Here is a 15,586-nt window from a genome sequence, read left to right as displayed (position 1 = left end):
TCTGTGTGTTTAATATGTTATAGATATTAATTCTCTGTCCAGGGTATAGCTAGAGATTTTTTCCCCATTCTGTGCATGTGTCAGAGGATAGCTATGAATGCAGCATAACACAACATCATAAACTTACATAAACTATTCTGAGATTTCATTTTGCAGTTTTTATTGTAACTCAATTACACAGTTTTTGAGCATAATGTTTTTAGATGAGAACATGATGTTGCAATGCAGAAAGGTTGGACACGCCTACTGGACTCTCTTTTGACTGAATTCTTTCCTTGTTGACTGGATTCTTTCCTTGTTGTGCAGGAGCTTTCTAATTTCATGCAACCCCATTTGTCAATTCTTGATTTTATTTCCTAAGTTATTGGAGTCAGTTTTCAGAAAGTTCTTGCATATACCTATATCTTGAAGTATTTCCTCCAGAAGTTCCAGAATTTCAGGTCTGTAAGTCAAGCCTTTGATGCATCTTAAATTTATTTTTGTGCAGGGCAAGAGGTATGGATCAACTTTCATTCTTCTACATGCCGATATTCAGTTTCCCAGCACCATTTGGTTAAGAGGCTTTCTTTTCTCTGATGTGTTTTTTACCCCTTTTGTCAAAAATCAGGCAACTATGGTAGTGTGTAGCTAGAGAGTTTTCTCTCCAGGTCCCACCAAGCCCCGGTAGTCCGACAGCGACTTATAAAATAAACATACAGATGCTTATATTATTTAAACTGTTTGGCCTAATGGCTCAGGTTTCTAGCTATCTAGTTTTTATATCTTAAATTAACCCATTTCTATAAATCTATACCTTGCCACGCATCTTCACATGCTGCTTGTCATGGTGGCGGCTGGCAGTGTCTCTCTGCCTCAGCCTTCCACTTCCCAGAATTCTCCTCTCTCACCTATACTTCCTGCCTGGCTACTGGCCAATCAGCATTTTATTTATACAGTGATATCCACAGCAGTAGTGTGGGCTTATTCTGGATCCAATATTATATTCTATTGTTCTACATAGTTTTTTTTGTTGGTTTGTGTGTGTGTGTGAGTTTGTGTGTGTGTGTGCTAGTACAATGTAGTATAACTTGAAATTAAGTCTGGTGATATTTCCAGTATTGCTCTTTTTGCTTGAGATTGCTTTGACTATTGAAGTATGTACAAGTTTTTATAGATAGAGGTGCTCAATTCTTAGAAGTGAATACCCAGGAAAGCAATTATTGGATTAAGGGCAAGTGCACTTTCAATTTTCTGAAAATACATCAAACTGTTTTGTAGGATGACTGTTCACATTTACATCCCTTCCAGTTATATATGGGCTCAAGTTACTTGTTTCCTCATCAGCACTTGGTATTGTGACCATGCTGCAGCTGTTTTAAAGAATACATACTGGGCCGGGCGGTGGTGGCACACACCTTTAATCCCAGCACTCGGGAGGCAGAGCCAGGCAGGTCTCTGTGAGTCCGAGGCCAGCCTGGTCTATAGAGTGAGATCCAGGACAGGCACCAAAACTACACACAGAAACCCGGTCTCAAAAAACCAAGAAAAAAAAAGTACATACTGACACCTCATTTAGTTTCCATTTGCATTTTCCTGATGGCTGGTGATGTGGAACATGTTTTCAAGTGCTCATTTGCTATCTCTACCTCTCCTTTTTGGTGAAATGCTTGTCCAGATGTTCTGCCCATTTTCTAATTAGACTTTTAAACTATTTAATGTTGAGGATTATTTATATATTTTAGATACAAGTTCTTCATCAGATATGTGTTTAAAAGTATTTTCTCCCAGTGTCAATTTTGTCTTTTCACTCTAAAATGTTTTGAAAAGTAAACGTTATTTATTTATTGCAGTGCTGAGGACTAAACTCAGGGTCTTACACACAAACTAAGAAAGTCATCTACCAATGAATAGCAACCCAGCCCCAGAATGTCTTTCTTGTCCCTCAAATGTGTGAATCCTTTCTCTTACCTCCAGACCTCTCCTAATACATCCTCAACCTAGTTTGTTCTTACTCATTCTTTATTTCCCTGTTTGAAAAGGCTTTGTTTGTTACAGCAGAGTTTCACTTTGTAACCCTGCTGTCCTTAACCTATGCACCCTGGGCTATCCTTGCCCTGGCAGCCATCTTCCTGCCTCAGTCTCTTGAATGCTGGTATTATAGGTATGAGCCACCATGCCAGGCTTGCAAAGCATTTTAAAAATCATGTAATTTCTCCTGATCCTGCAAGAGAGGCTGAGAACCCAGTAATGAATTTTTTTATTACCCATTCTGTAGATAAAAGTTGAGGTGTCTCCCTCTATGTCAAAAACTGCTAGATATTGGGTTTACAGTGGAGAACAAGGACTTAAGTGAAGAACATAAAAACTGTGAGGTTTAGATGGGTCTTGGAAGATCTCTCTAAGGAACTGAAATTTAAGTTGATGCTTAAAGGGTAATGATCCAGCCATGACAGAGAGGAAAGGTAGATCATTTCAAACAGACTGCATAGGATCTATAAAAGTCCCAAGGTAGGAAAGAGCTTGGCATTGTGAATATGAGCAAAGACCAGTGCAGCTGCTTTGCTGGAGAGATGGCTCAGTGGTTAAAAGCACTAGCTGCTCTTGCAGAGGACCTCAGTTCTGTTTCTGGCTCCCACATGGCAGTTCACAATTGTCTATAATGCTAGTTTCAGGAGATCCAACAACCTCTGCAGGTACCAGGCATGAAAGAAGTACACAGACATATATGCAATCAAAACACCCATACACATAAAAAATAATAAAACAGACCTGTGTGGCTGAAGCACTTTAGGAAAGGCTAGTTGTATTGTTGCTGGAATCTGTCTGCACTAATGTGTACACTCCTAGCCCTGCTACCAAAAACACAAGAGACAGACAGTGATTAAAATAAACAGGTTTATTTATTGATGTCCTTAAGGGAAAAGACTCCATCTCCCAAAAATTATTTAATTTTGCTGTTTAATTTATCATTTTTCCCTTTTGTGGACAATCCATCTGATACCATGCCTAATCCTAGGGGTCTATAGATTTTTCTCCTATGCTTTCTTTAAAAAGTTTTATATTTTTATTTTGTTTTTAATTCTATAGTTCATTTTGAGTTGATTTTTACATGGCAAATAAATTTTAAATGAAGGATTAGTTTTTTCATATGGGTGTGTAACTGCTACAGCATCATTTGTTGAGAAGATACCTTCATTCTTCATTTGCATCTTTGTAAAAAAGCAGCCATATACCCCAGATCTATTTCTGAGTTCTCTTTCTGCTCCATTGACTGGGAATGTGCCCTTCTGCTCCACACAGTGTTTAATGCAGCTATGTAGTATCTAACATTAGTTAGAATGATTTTTCCTACTTTATTATTTCTCCAAAAAATGTACTGGCTGTCTGAGTTTTCTCATTCCCCCCCTCCTCTTTTGAAAAAAGATTTTATTTTATTTTTTGTGTGTATGAGTGTTTCGATTGCACGGATACATGTGGTTTATGTTGGTACCTGGTGTCTGCTGAGGCCAGAGAGGGTGTCAGATCCCCTGGAACTGGAGTTACAGGCATTTGTGAGCTGCCATGTGGGTGCTGGGAATTGAACCATAAGAACCACAAGTGTTCATAACTGATGTGCCATCTCTTCAGTCCCCCTTATTATTGTTATTTTGTATAAAACATTCAATTTATTGGTCCTTGGGGAAATTTGATACATCATCACTACAGTACAGCTGAGCCATTGATCAACTTAAGCTGGTTCGTTTTCATGATGCTGCTGAGGGATAGATCAGCTCTTTCTGTGCAGGTTTGAGAGAAGCTTTTTGAAAACTTTGCAAGTTCCTTCTATATAGTTACAAAAGCTCTGTTCATTCTGATAGCCTTTTCATCATACATGTTTATTTTCTTAAGTAGTAACCAGTTTTGTTTTGTCTTCAGCCTTGACAGGTTTTTGGCTGGCTATGTGAAATACATTCCTGGACTTCTTTAATTTGTTCAGACTTAGGAAGTTGATTTTGTTGTTGTTGTTGTTGTTTTAAGTACATGTGCAAGTGTGTGTAAAGGCAAGGAGAAGATATCAGGTGCCATCTTAAAAAATGCTGTTTATCTCCTTTGAAAGGTGGTTTCTCATTGGCCTGGAGCTCACCAATTACACTAGACTGGCTGGCCATTGAACTCCAGTCATCTCTGCCTCCTCAGCACTGGGATTATAAATCTTGTCTCACCATACCCAACATTATGACTTGAGTTTTAGGGAGTAAGCTCAGGTCTTCATGTTTACAAGGCAAGGACTTTAGCGATTGAATTAGCTCCCCAACCTCTAGTTTCCTTCCCTTTGCATGTATTTTAGAAGAAACTTCTCTGTATCTGTAATATCACTGATAGAATTTGACAGGAATTTTGTGATCTTAGACATCAGTTTGGATGAATAAATATCTTTTTGTTTATTATTTTGAGATAGGATTTATCTGTGTACCACAGGCTGACCTTGAACTCCCAGTACCCCTGTCTATATTTCCATAGTGCTGGGATTACAGGTGAGCACCACCACACCCAGCTGAAACTGAGTCTTTGAATCCACCAACACAGTACACCTCTATTGTTTTAACTCTTATTTGGCTTCTTTCCATGGTATTTATAGGTTTTAAGACAATTTATTAGAATTATAGTTATTTAATTTACTTTGTTACTATAAATAATATTAATTTTAAAATTTGACTTTGACATGATCATTTCTAGTGTTGAGAAATAAGAATTTTTTAAAAAAAATAATTGAACTTGTGTCTGGGGAGATAGTTCAATGGATAAAGTGCTTGCTACTAAAACATTGATCCCTAGCACTCATGCAAAAGTTGGGCACATGGCACATATCTGTAAACCCAGCACTATGACAGCAGAAAGACCCTAGAGGCTTATTGGCCAGCCAGCATAGTTGAAATGGTGAGCTTCTGGTTCAGTAAGATGCCCTTTCTTAAAACATAAGGCAGAAGGACTGGATTTACAAGCACTAGCTGTTCTTCCAGAGCATTGGGGGTTCAATTTCCAGCACCTACATGGCAGCTCGCAATCATCTACATAACTCCAGTCCCAGGGAATCTGACACTCTCTTCTGACTTCTGCAGGTACTAGGCATGTATATGGTACACTGACATACAGGCAAAACACCGAGAGAGAGAGAGAGAGAGAGAGAGAGAGAGAGAGAGAGAGAGAGAGAGAGAGAGAGAGAGAGAGAGAGAGAAAAGTGATAGAAGTAGACATCCAGTGTCAACTTCTGGCCTCCACATGTGTGTTTACAACCAGGCACTTACACACACACACACACACACACACACACACACACACACACACACACACACACACACAGCGAGAGATCTTTTATTTTGAAGATTTGCTAAATTCACTTATTTTGCTGTTTAATACATTCACAGTATTCCTACATATATAATCATGTCACCTGCAAACAGGAATCTATTTTCCTTTCAAGAAAGTATGACTTTCCTCTTTCTGTTCTTGCAGCCTTGGCTAGGACTATGTACTGTGCTGAGCAAGAATCTGGCTGCTTCAGTGGTAGTGGGTTATCATCCAAGAGTGAAAAGTTGAAATGCACAAACATCTTTCCTTATTCTAGATCTTAAGAGGAAAACGTTTGGTCTTTAACCAAAAAGAATGAATCTACATGTAGGCTTATGCAAATGTCTCTTATCAAGTTGAGGAAGTGCTCTTTATGCCTAGCCTAGTTTGCTAGGTTTTTTAATCAGGAAAGTGTGCTAAATGTTGTCAAAATCATTTTCTATATCAACAGATCAGAAATAATCATGTATTTTTTCTTCTTTAGCCTATGAGTATTACATGGACTGATGATTGACCCAATTTTGTCATGATATATAAATCCATTTATATTTTGTTGAACTTGATTTGGTGATCTTTTGATTAAAAAAAAAACAAAACTAAGCAGGAAGCCAGGCATAGTGGCATATACCTTTAATCCAAGCACTTGGGAGGCAGAGGCAGGCAGATCTCTGTGAGTTTGAGGCCAGCCTGGTCTACAAAGTGAGTTATAGGACAGCCAGGGCTATACAGAGAAACCCTGTCTTGGAAAAAAAAAACTATAGAAAAATCTAAGCTGGATGTGGTTGTGTACAATTGTTTTCTGAGCATATGCTAATCTCAGCACATAGAAGGCCATGTATTCTAGGCCAGTCTGGGCTACATAGTAATTTCCAGGACAACCTGGGCTACATAATGGGTTACTTTGTCCAGCCTCAATATGACTTTTGCCTTGTCTTATTGTAGCTTGTTTTGTCGTGTTTGGTTGTTGTCTTTTGGAGGCCTGCTCTTTTCTTAAGGGAAATGGAGGGGGAGTGGATCTGGAGGAGAAGGGAGGTATGGGGGAGCTGGGGGGAGTGGAGGAAGGGGAAACTGTGGTCTGGATTATTATATGAGAGAAGAATCTATTTTCAATAAAAAAGACAACCCTGTTTCAAAGAACAACAAAAAATATAAAAACAATTACATGTAAGTTTATGAGAGCTACTGATAGGCAGTTTTCACCATGTCTGTCTGGCTTTAGTATCTGGGTAAAACTGGCCTAAAATTTTATGGAAAACATTGTATCATATTGATGTCAATTCTACTTTAAATAATTTGGTAGAATTATCCATTGAAACCATATGGGCCAGGAGATTTCCTTTGGGGGAGTCTTAACTATTAACTCCAGTTTTCAGTATTATGGAATTTTTCAAATTGTCCATTTCACACTGGCAGAGTTATGGTATTTTTGTGCTTTTGAGGAATTAGTGCACTCATGACTATTGATATTTTTAGGGCCTACATCTGCTGTTTTTCAAACAACCTAGCTCCAGGTTCAGGACCTCATCTCAAAGGAATAAGGTGGAGAGTGATAGAGCAGGACACCCAGCATCTTTTGTCCTTTTGCATTCATGAGCATGAGGTGCAGACACACACACATAGCAAACATAAATTTTAAAATATGAGAAATGGTCCCTTTGTGTACTTGTATTTTCTTACTCTGTTCTGTCTTTATTTCTGATATGTGGTACTTTTCCTTTATCATTTGCTTTCAGTTGGAATAACTTCCTTTAGCAGTTATTGTACAGCAACAAACTTTACTTTCCATTGAGAATGTCATTGTTTCAAAATCATTCCTGAAGAATATTATTATGGGATATAGAAATCTGGGTTGACAGTTACTTTCCATCATTGAAAATATGTGACACTTCAAACATCCATGCTTTCAGGCATGAAATCCATTACATTGTCCCATAAATAATGTCGTTTTTCTCTAGTTACTTTCAAGAATTTTCCTTGGACTTTTCTTAATTTGATTAATCAATTAACCTAATTAAATTATTGAAACAGTCTATTTAGTCCAGGATAGCTTCAAATTCATGATCTTCCTGCTTACACCACTCAAGTGCTGGTCTTATAGGTGTGCACCACCATGCCTGGCTAGAATTTACTTTTCTGAAACTTGATGGTGATGTGTTTGGGGGAAGATTTCTTTGGGTCTTTCTTGATTAACGTTCTCAGACCTTATTGAATCTGTGGATTTATGTCTTTTGTCAAATGTATGGAAATTTCAACCATATTTCTTCAAGTACTCTTTTAGCCTCTTACTGGAACTCTGATGGCATGAAGGTAGATCAGTTATTGCAGAACACCAGTCTTTGCAGCTCTATTCATCTTTTTTGTTGTTTCGTTTTGTTTTGAGACAGGGTCTCTCTATGTAGCCTTGTGTGGCCTGGTGCTCACTATGTAGACCAGGTTGATTGCAAACTCAGAGATCTGCCTGCCTCTGCCTCCAAGTGTTAGGCTCACTATACCTGGCCCTCTGTTCATCTTTTTTCACTCTGTTGTCTTTAATTTGCATTAAGTAATCTTGTTTTGTTTTTAGATTCAGTAATTTTTTTTATTTATTTAATATGTATACAGTGTTCTGCCTGCAGGCCAGAAGAGGGCACCAGATCTCATTATAGATGGTTGTGAGCCACCATGTGGTTGCTGGGAATTGAACTCAGGACCTCTTAACCTCTGAGCCATCTCTCCAGCCCCAGTAATTCTTTTTCTTAAAGTATTTTTATTTTATGTGTATGTATGAGTGCCTGTATGTATGTATGGGCGCCACCTGGTGCCCACTGAGGCTGGAAGAGGGCATCAGTTAACTCTGGAACTTGAATTACAGGTGGTTTTCAACCACTATGTAGATTGGGAACCAAACTGTGGTCCTCTGCAAGAGCAGCAAGTGCTTTTACCACCAAGCTATATCTCTAGGCCCTAGATTTGGTAATTCTTTATTCAGTCAGCATGTTTTGCAGTTCAGCCCATCCAGAGAGGTTTTTATGGTTATTGTAGTTTACAGGTCTAAAATTTCCAGCTGGTTGTCAGGTATTGTTGCACATACCTGTAATCCCAGTACTCAGAAGTCTAAGACAGGAGGATTACAAAGTCAAGGCTAACCTGAGTCATATAGTAAGACCTTGTTTCAAAAAATTTGTTTTCCATTTGATTCCCTAAAAATATATTTCTTTGGTGAACATTTGTCATTTTTTATTTCAATTGTGTCTGTAAGAGCTAGTTGAAGCACTTTAATGGTAACTGCTTGTATTTATCAGGGTTCTCTAGAGGAACAAAACCTATAGAATGAATATATATTAAAAGATAAAAGATTTATTAGATTGTCTTATTCTATATGGTCTGAGTCATCTAACATAGACTGTCTTCATACTGGAGAAGTTAAGAACACAGTAGATTCTTTGTCTATGAGGCAGAATGCCTCAGCAGTCCCAATCTGGTGCAGAAGGTAGGGGAAATTTTCTGGAGAGCGGCTGGTCTTCACTCCATGCTGAAAACCTGAAGAGGCTGGGTTCTGGTATTAGCAATGCACTTAGAAGCAGCAACAGCAGTGCAGTGTAGATGAAGTTGCTCACAAGAGTGGAATGAAGGCAAAACCTTTTTTTTTTTAATCATTCTTTCTTTTTATCTGGGCTAACACCAGAAGGTACCACCCACATTTAGTGTAGACATTCCACTTCAAGTAACTTAATTAGAAAAATACTTCACTGGTGTGCCCAGCAGCTTGCCTTTTAGTTGACACCAGATCCAGGTCAAGCTGACAACCACGATTAGCCATAACCCTGCTTTAAGTTTGTTTCTGGTTATTTTAATAATAGTGTTGTGTCAGTATTGCAATCTGTCAGGTGTTTTTCTCATTCAAGGTGAAATTTTATTGGTTCTTTGTTTGAGAAGTGAGTACTCTTTATATTTTGCACATTTAGGGTATTATGTTCTTTATCTCTGAATCTTATTTCAATCATTTTAGCAAGCATCCACTAGCAGTACACTGGCACCCTACTTGGTTACAGCCAGGATGGGGTTGCTGACTGTGCTGGCTAGTTTTATGTCAGCTTGGCACAAGCTAAAGTTATCTGAAAAGACAACTTAGTTGCTTAGTCTTATTTGCTGTGACGAAACACCATGTCTAAAGCAACTTGAGGAGGAAAGGGTTTATTTGGCTTATACTTCCATATCACTGTTCATCATTGAAGAAAGTCAGGACAGGAACTCAAACAGATCTGGAGCCTGGAAACAAGAGCTGATGCAGAGGCCATGGAAGAGTGCTGTTTACTGGCTTTGCTGCCATGGCTTTCTCAGCCTGCTCTCTTATAGAACCCAGGAATACCAGCCCATGGATGTACCACCCACAATGGGCTGGGACCTCCTGAGTCAATCACTAATTAAGAAAATGCCTTACAACCAGATCTTATGTAGGCATTTTCTTAATTGAGGTTCCCTCCTGTACCAGCTAGTTTTATGACAACTTGACATAAGCTAAAGTTATCTGAGAGGGAGATCTTTCCAACTTCTGATACCTTATTCAATTTCTTTCTTCAATGACCTGAAGTTTTATCATGCAAGTATTTCACTTACTTCATTAGATACTATATATTACTTGAGACTATTGTGAAAGGTCTTGTTTCCCTGATTTCTTTCTCTGTTTACCATTTGTATATAGGAGGGCTATATCATTTATCATTGTATACAGGAGGACTACTGAATTTTGTGAGTTAATTTTATATCGAGCTACTTTAAAAGTTGCTGTGGTCATGGTGTCTCTTCACAGCAATAGAAACCCTAAATAAGATAAATATGTATATAGAGAGTGAACAACATTGTCTTGTTCCTGATTTTAGTGCAATTGCTTTGAATTTCTTTCCATTTAATTTGATGTTGGTGATGGGCTTGCTGTAAATTGCCTTTATTATATTTAGATAGGCCCCCTGTATTCCTAATCTCTCCAGGAGTTTTATCACAAAGGGATATTGGATTTTGTCAAAGGCTTTTTCAGCATCTGAGATGATCATGTGATTTTTTTTCTCTCAGTTTTCATATAATGAAAAAAACTCTGCATCTCTGGGAAGAAGCCTACTTGATCATGGTGGATGATCTTTTTTGATGTGATCTTGGATTCAGTTTGCAAGTATTTTTCCATCTATGCTCATAGGGGAAATTGGTCTGTAATTCTATTTGTTGGGAGTTTATGTGGTTTGGGTATCAGGGTAACTGTGGTCTCATAAAATGAATTGGGCAATGTTCCTTCTGTTTCTATTTTGTGGAATAATTTTAGTAGTATTGGTATTAACTCTTCTTTGAAAGTCTGGTAGAATTCTGCACTAAAACCGTCTGGCCCTGGGCTTTTCTTGTTTGGGAAACTTTTAATAACTGCTTCTATTTCACTAGGTATATTTAAGTTGCTTATCTGATCTTTATTTAAGGTAAGTGGTACCTATCAAGCTAATTATCCATTTCTTTTATATTTTCCAATTTGGTGGAGTACAGGTTTTTATGGCCTTATGATTCTCTGGATGTCCTTGGTGTCTGTTGTTCTGGTCCCCCTTTTGTTTCTGATTTTGTTAATTTGGATATTTTCTCTCCACCTTTTAGTTAATTTGGATAAGGGTTTGTCAGTCTTGTTGATTTTTCACAAAGAATCAGCTATTTGTTTCTGATTATTTCTATTGTCTTTTTGTTTCTATAGAATTGATTTTAGCCCTGAGTTTGATTATTTCTTGCCATCTCTACTCCTTCTGGGTGATTTTTTTTTTTCATTTTGTTCTAGAGCTTTCAGGTGTGCTGTTAAGCTGTTAGTATGAGATCTCCCCAGTGTTTTTTATGTAGGCACTTAGTGATATGAACTTGCTTCTTAGAACCACTTTCATTGTGTCCCATAAGTTTGGGTATGTTGTGTATTTATTTTCATTCAATTTTAGAAAGTCTTTAATTTCTAGAATTGAATGAAAATGAAGAAAAAGAAAGTCTTTAGTTTATTTCTCTCTTGCATTTTTCATTCAGTATAGAGTTGTTCATTTTCCTTGAGTTTGTAAGCTTTCTGTTGTTGATATCCAGCTTTAATCCATGTGGTCAGATAGGATGCAGGGGGCTTGTTTTGATTTTCTTGTATCTGTTGGTACTTGTTTGTTTCTGATTATGTTGTCAATTTTGGAAAAAATTCCATGAAGTTCTTGGAAGAAGGTATATTCTTTTGTGTTTGGTGAAATGTTCTGTAAATATATTAAGCTTATTTGGTTTATAATGTCTATTAGCTCTAGCATTTCTCTGTTCAGATTTTTGGGGAGGGATCTGGATGACTTGTCTATTGGCGAGAGTGGGGTATTGAAGTCTTTCACAATCAGTGTGTGACAGTATGTGATATAAGCTGTATGTAGTGTTTATGAATTTGGGTGTCATGTTTGGTACATAGATGCTAAGAACTGAAATGTCATCTTGGTGCATTTTTCCTTTAACGAGTATGCATTGTCCTTCTCTATCTCTTCTGATTAGTTTTGGTTTGTTCTATTTTGTCAGATATTAAAATGGCTACACTCACTTGCATTTACTTGGAATAACTTTTTTCAACACTACACTGAGGTAATATCTATCCTTGGTGTTAAGGTGTGTATCTTGGATGCAGCAGAAGGATGGATACTGTTTTCACATCTTTCTGTCTTTGTCTCTATTGTGTAATTGAGACCACTGATGAGAGAGATCAATGACAAGTGATTGTTGTTTCCTGTTATTTTGATGTTGGTGGTGGTGGTGACTGTTCAGTGTGTATACATCTTTTCATTTAGCTGATCTGGAATTATTTATTGCCTGTGTTTTCTTGGGTGTAATCTCTTAGGTTGGAGTTTTCCTTCTAGCCCCTTCTGTAGGGCTGAATTTATAGACAGATAGTTTAAATTTGGATTTTTCATGGAATATCTTACCTTCTCCATCTATGGTGATTGAAAGTTTTTTTTTTTTATAGTTACAATATCTACTTTATTTGTATTTCACAAATTAAAGAAAATATTCTATATATCCTATATTTATAAGTCTAAAGTTTCATATCTAATTATCATAACCAAGGTAAATTATAAGTATCTAGTCTTCAACTACATCAAAGACCTCAGAAGGATATACTTTTACCTAAGTAAACAGGAAGAACATTGTAAGCAACTTCCAAAGTCTAGAATGACAGAGACAGATGGCTACCTGGACAGTTACCCAAAGTTCTTCTGCAATGTTGGGGCATCCATTCTTCAGCCTACAGGCATAGAGTCTCTCTGTCACTTCTCTCTGTGTCCTGTAGAGTGTCTAGCAGTTTCTTCTGTGAAGCAGGAACCTAAAGGACCATCTCACCTTGCAAAGTTCAGTGGTTACCTTCCTATAGTCCTGAATGTCCATTTTATACAACATTTTGTCAAGCAGTCCAGGCAACAACAGTTTCTTGCCCAAATGGTTATTTTTGCCAAGAAGAAGATAAAGTCCATATGAAGTGTCTTCAACGCCCATCTTGCTCTTTGAAGTAAATCGGTGCTGCCAGGAGCAGATGTGTCTCACTGTCCAGAAAGTCTAAGTTGTTAAAACATTTTAAATGCCATATTCTGTAGGTCTTGAAAGTGTTTGAAGATTACCTACCTAATTAAAATATTTCTATGTATACCTAGAAAACTTAACTAATGTGACTGTTTGATTATTGTAGATGATTTGTATCAATAAACTAAAATCTATAGCAGTTTAAAACAAGTTTCCCTTTACAGCCTTTTATAAAATAGTGATTGAAAGTTTTGATGGGTGTAGCAGTCTGGGCTGGCATCGGTGGTCTCATAAAGAGTCTGCAGCACATCTCTCCAGGCCCTTCTGGTGTTTAGTCTCCATTGAGAAGTCAGGTGTAATTCTAATTTATATGTTACTTGGTCTTTCTCATTGTAGCTTTTAATATTCTTTTTTTGCTCTGTACATTTACTATTTTGATTATTATGTGCTGAGGGGGCTTTATTTTCTGGTCCAGTCTTCTCTGTATAATTCTTGTACCCTGATAGGCACCTCCTTTGGGTCAGGGAAATTTTCTAAGATTCTGTTGAAAATATTTCCTGTGCCTTTGGCCCATCTTGCTTCTCCTTCCTCTGTTCCTATTATTCTTGGATTTGGTCTTTTCATAGTGTCTCTGATTTCCTGGATTTTTTGAGCCAGGAGTTTTTAGATTTAGCACTTGTGGAATGATTTATCTATTTTTTTTCTATGGTGTCTTCAGCACCCAAGATTCTCTCTTCCATCTCCTAGTATCCTGTAGGTGAAGTTGCCTGTGGTTCCTGTTGAAGTTCCTAAATTTTTCACTTCCAGATTCCCCTTCATTTGGGTTTCTCTTACTGATGCTATTTCCACTTTCATATCTCAAGCTGTTTTATTAATCTCTTTCCACAAGGAGAGTCCACAGCAGGTGTGCTACAGAGCCAGGGAAGAGACTGGGGTATTGGACTTGGAGGAAGTGAGAGAGAAGTGAACATCTGCAGTTAGCCTACCTGCTTCCCCAGCAGGTGTGTTTCAAGGGAGTACCTGCTGGAGTTAGAGGAAGATCCATGAAATCCACTGGAGGTGGGAACAGGTGGGAAAGGGAGGCTGCAGCAGGTGTTCTGCTGTAGAGCTGGGGATTAAACTGGAGAGTGGATTTGGAGGAACAGAGGGAGAGGTAAAAATCTGCAGTTAGCCTACCTGCTTCCCTGGCCAGAGTGCCAGAAAGCTCTTTTCAACAGGCATCCCACCTTGGTAGCTGTATAAAGCACAGCAATATTTGCAGAGGGGCCTGTATTATCTTCTTTTCACCTTCACTAAACACCTCAAGTCGCATTTTCTCCTTGTCTCTTTTACAAACCAGAAATAATAGGCACTGACTAGGTATGCATTTTCAATACTTGATAATATAACTTGGATAAAGGAAACTGTAGTTTAAATCACCGGGGTTCAACACACTATGGATTTCTATGAAGGTCAAACATCTTTTGTTCTTTCCCTTCCAGGTCAGTGGCCACAAACAGGTGAGCTCAGTATGCTGCACCAACAGTGGAGAGGCTGCAAGGTGGAGGCAATCTACCACACTGTCAGAGACTGGGACCAATTTGGTACCAACTGCTGTGCAAATCTGCTGGTCAGGAATATCACAAGCTGTTAAGTAATGACAGACACATTGGCTGAGATGAAGTTTCCAGAGAGGAAGTAACAGTGCAATGTGGATATTTATGGCCATAAAATAGGAAAAGCTTTAGTTCTGAGACTGAACTTGGCTCTGCTGGAGACATTTCATCAAGGCATCCTCACAACAAAGAAGATGCGAGATGGTTCCATTTCACATCAGCAGATGTCTGGACAAAATCATCAATTTGAACAAGAGCCAAGTACAGTTGTGTCTATCTTGATTAAATTGCTTCATATTAAAAAGAAGTTCTGGCTAGTATTGTTTCCAAAAGGACTTATCTAGGTTTCCTTCAATTAGCCCTCCTCCTGTAGAACCATTTTTTAAAAAGTCAGTTTTCACTGGGGATGGGAGAGCTGCAATAAATTGAAACTTTCTTTTGCTTTCAAATTGTTCTATTTAGTGATTTTTTTAACTATGCAGTTAAATGACTCTAGCATTATGCTAATGACATGATTTTTTTGTGCCAAGCAGATTTTGGGAAATGGCTCAATTGCATGAATTCAATAAAGGTAGCCTATATAAAAGAAATATAAGAACCATGAAGGAAACTGTATATAGGGTTTGCTGTGGAATGTCATTCTGTATGTGGTGAATGTGTTATTCTGATTGGTTGATGAATAAAATGCTGATTGGCCAGTAGCCAGGCAGGAAGTATAGGCAGGATAAGCAGACAAGGAGAATTCTGGGAAGAGGAAGGCTGAGTCAGGAGACGCCAGCCTGCTATCCAGGGAGCAGCATGTAATGGCACAGAGGTAAAGCCACAGAACATGTGGCAACATATAGATTAACAGAAATGGGCTGAGTTTAAGTGTAAGAGCTAGTCAGTCATAAGCCTGAGCTAATGGCCCAGCAGTTTTAATTAATATAAGCCTCTGTGTGTTTACTTGGATCTGAGCGGCTGCAGACTGGGTGGGACACAGGAAAACTCCAGCTACAAGGGTTCAAGAATTTTCTTTTTAAATTGTATTTTACCTGCATGGGTGTTTTGTCTGCATGTATGTCTGTGTACCATGTACATGCCTGGTTCCCATGAAGGCCAGAAGAGGGAATTAGATCCCCTGGAACAGGAGTTACAGATGGTTGTAAACTGACATATGA

General features: G+C 38.2%; 1 protein-coding gene across 1 annotated transcript in view; it reads left to right on the top strand.

Moving 5' to 3' along the window:
* Chst7 (carbohydrate sulfotransferase 7) overlaps positions 1-14,875 on the top strand; it is a 39,105-nt gene extending 24,230 nt beyond the window's left edge. Inside the window, exon 2 of the mRNA XM_052734228.1 lies at positions 14,313-14,875. The gene's annotated coding sequence lies outside the window, so the exon portion shown is untranslated. The remainder of the gene's footprint in view (positions 1-14,312) is intronic.
* Positions 14,876-15,586: the final 711 nt, after the last annotated feature.

Source organism: Peromyscus californicus, unplaced genomic scaffold, assembly GCF_007827085.1.
Source record: "Peromyscus californicus insignis strain IS unplaced genomic scaffold, ASM782708v3 Scaffold_10__1_contigs__length_136768540, whole genome shotgun sequence".
NCBI classification, from domain to species: domain Eukaryota; kingdom Metazoa; phylum Chordata; class Mammalia; order Rodentia; family Cricetidae; genus Peromyscus; species Peromyscus californicus.
This window is presented reverse-complemented; position numbering and strand designations above follow the sequence as displayed.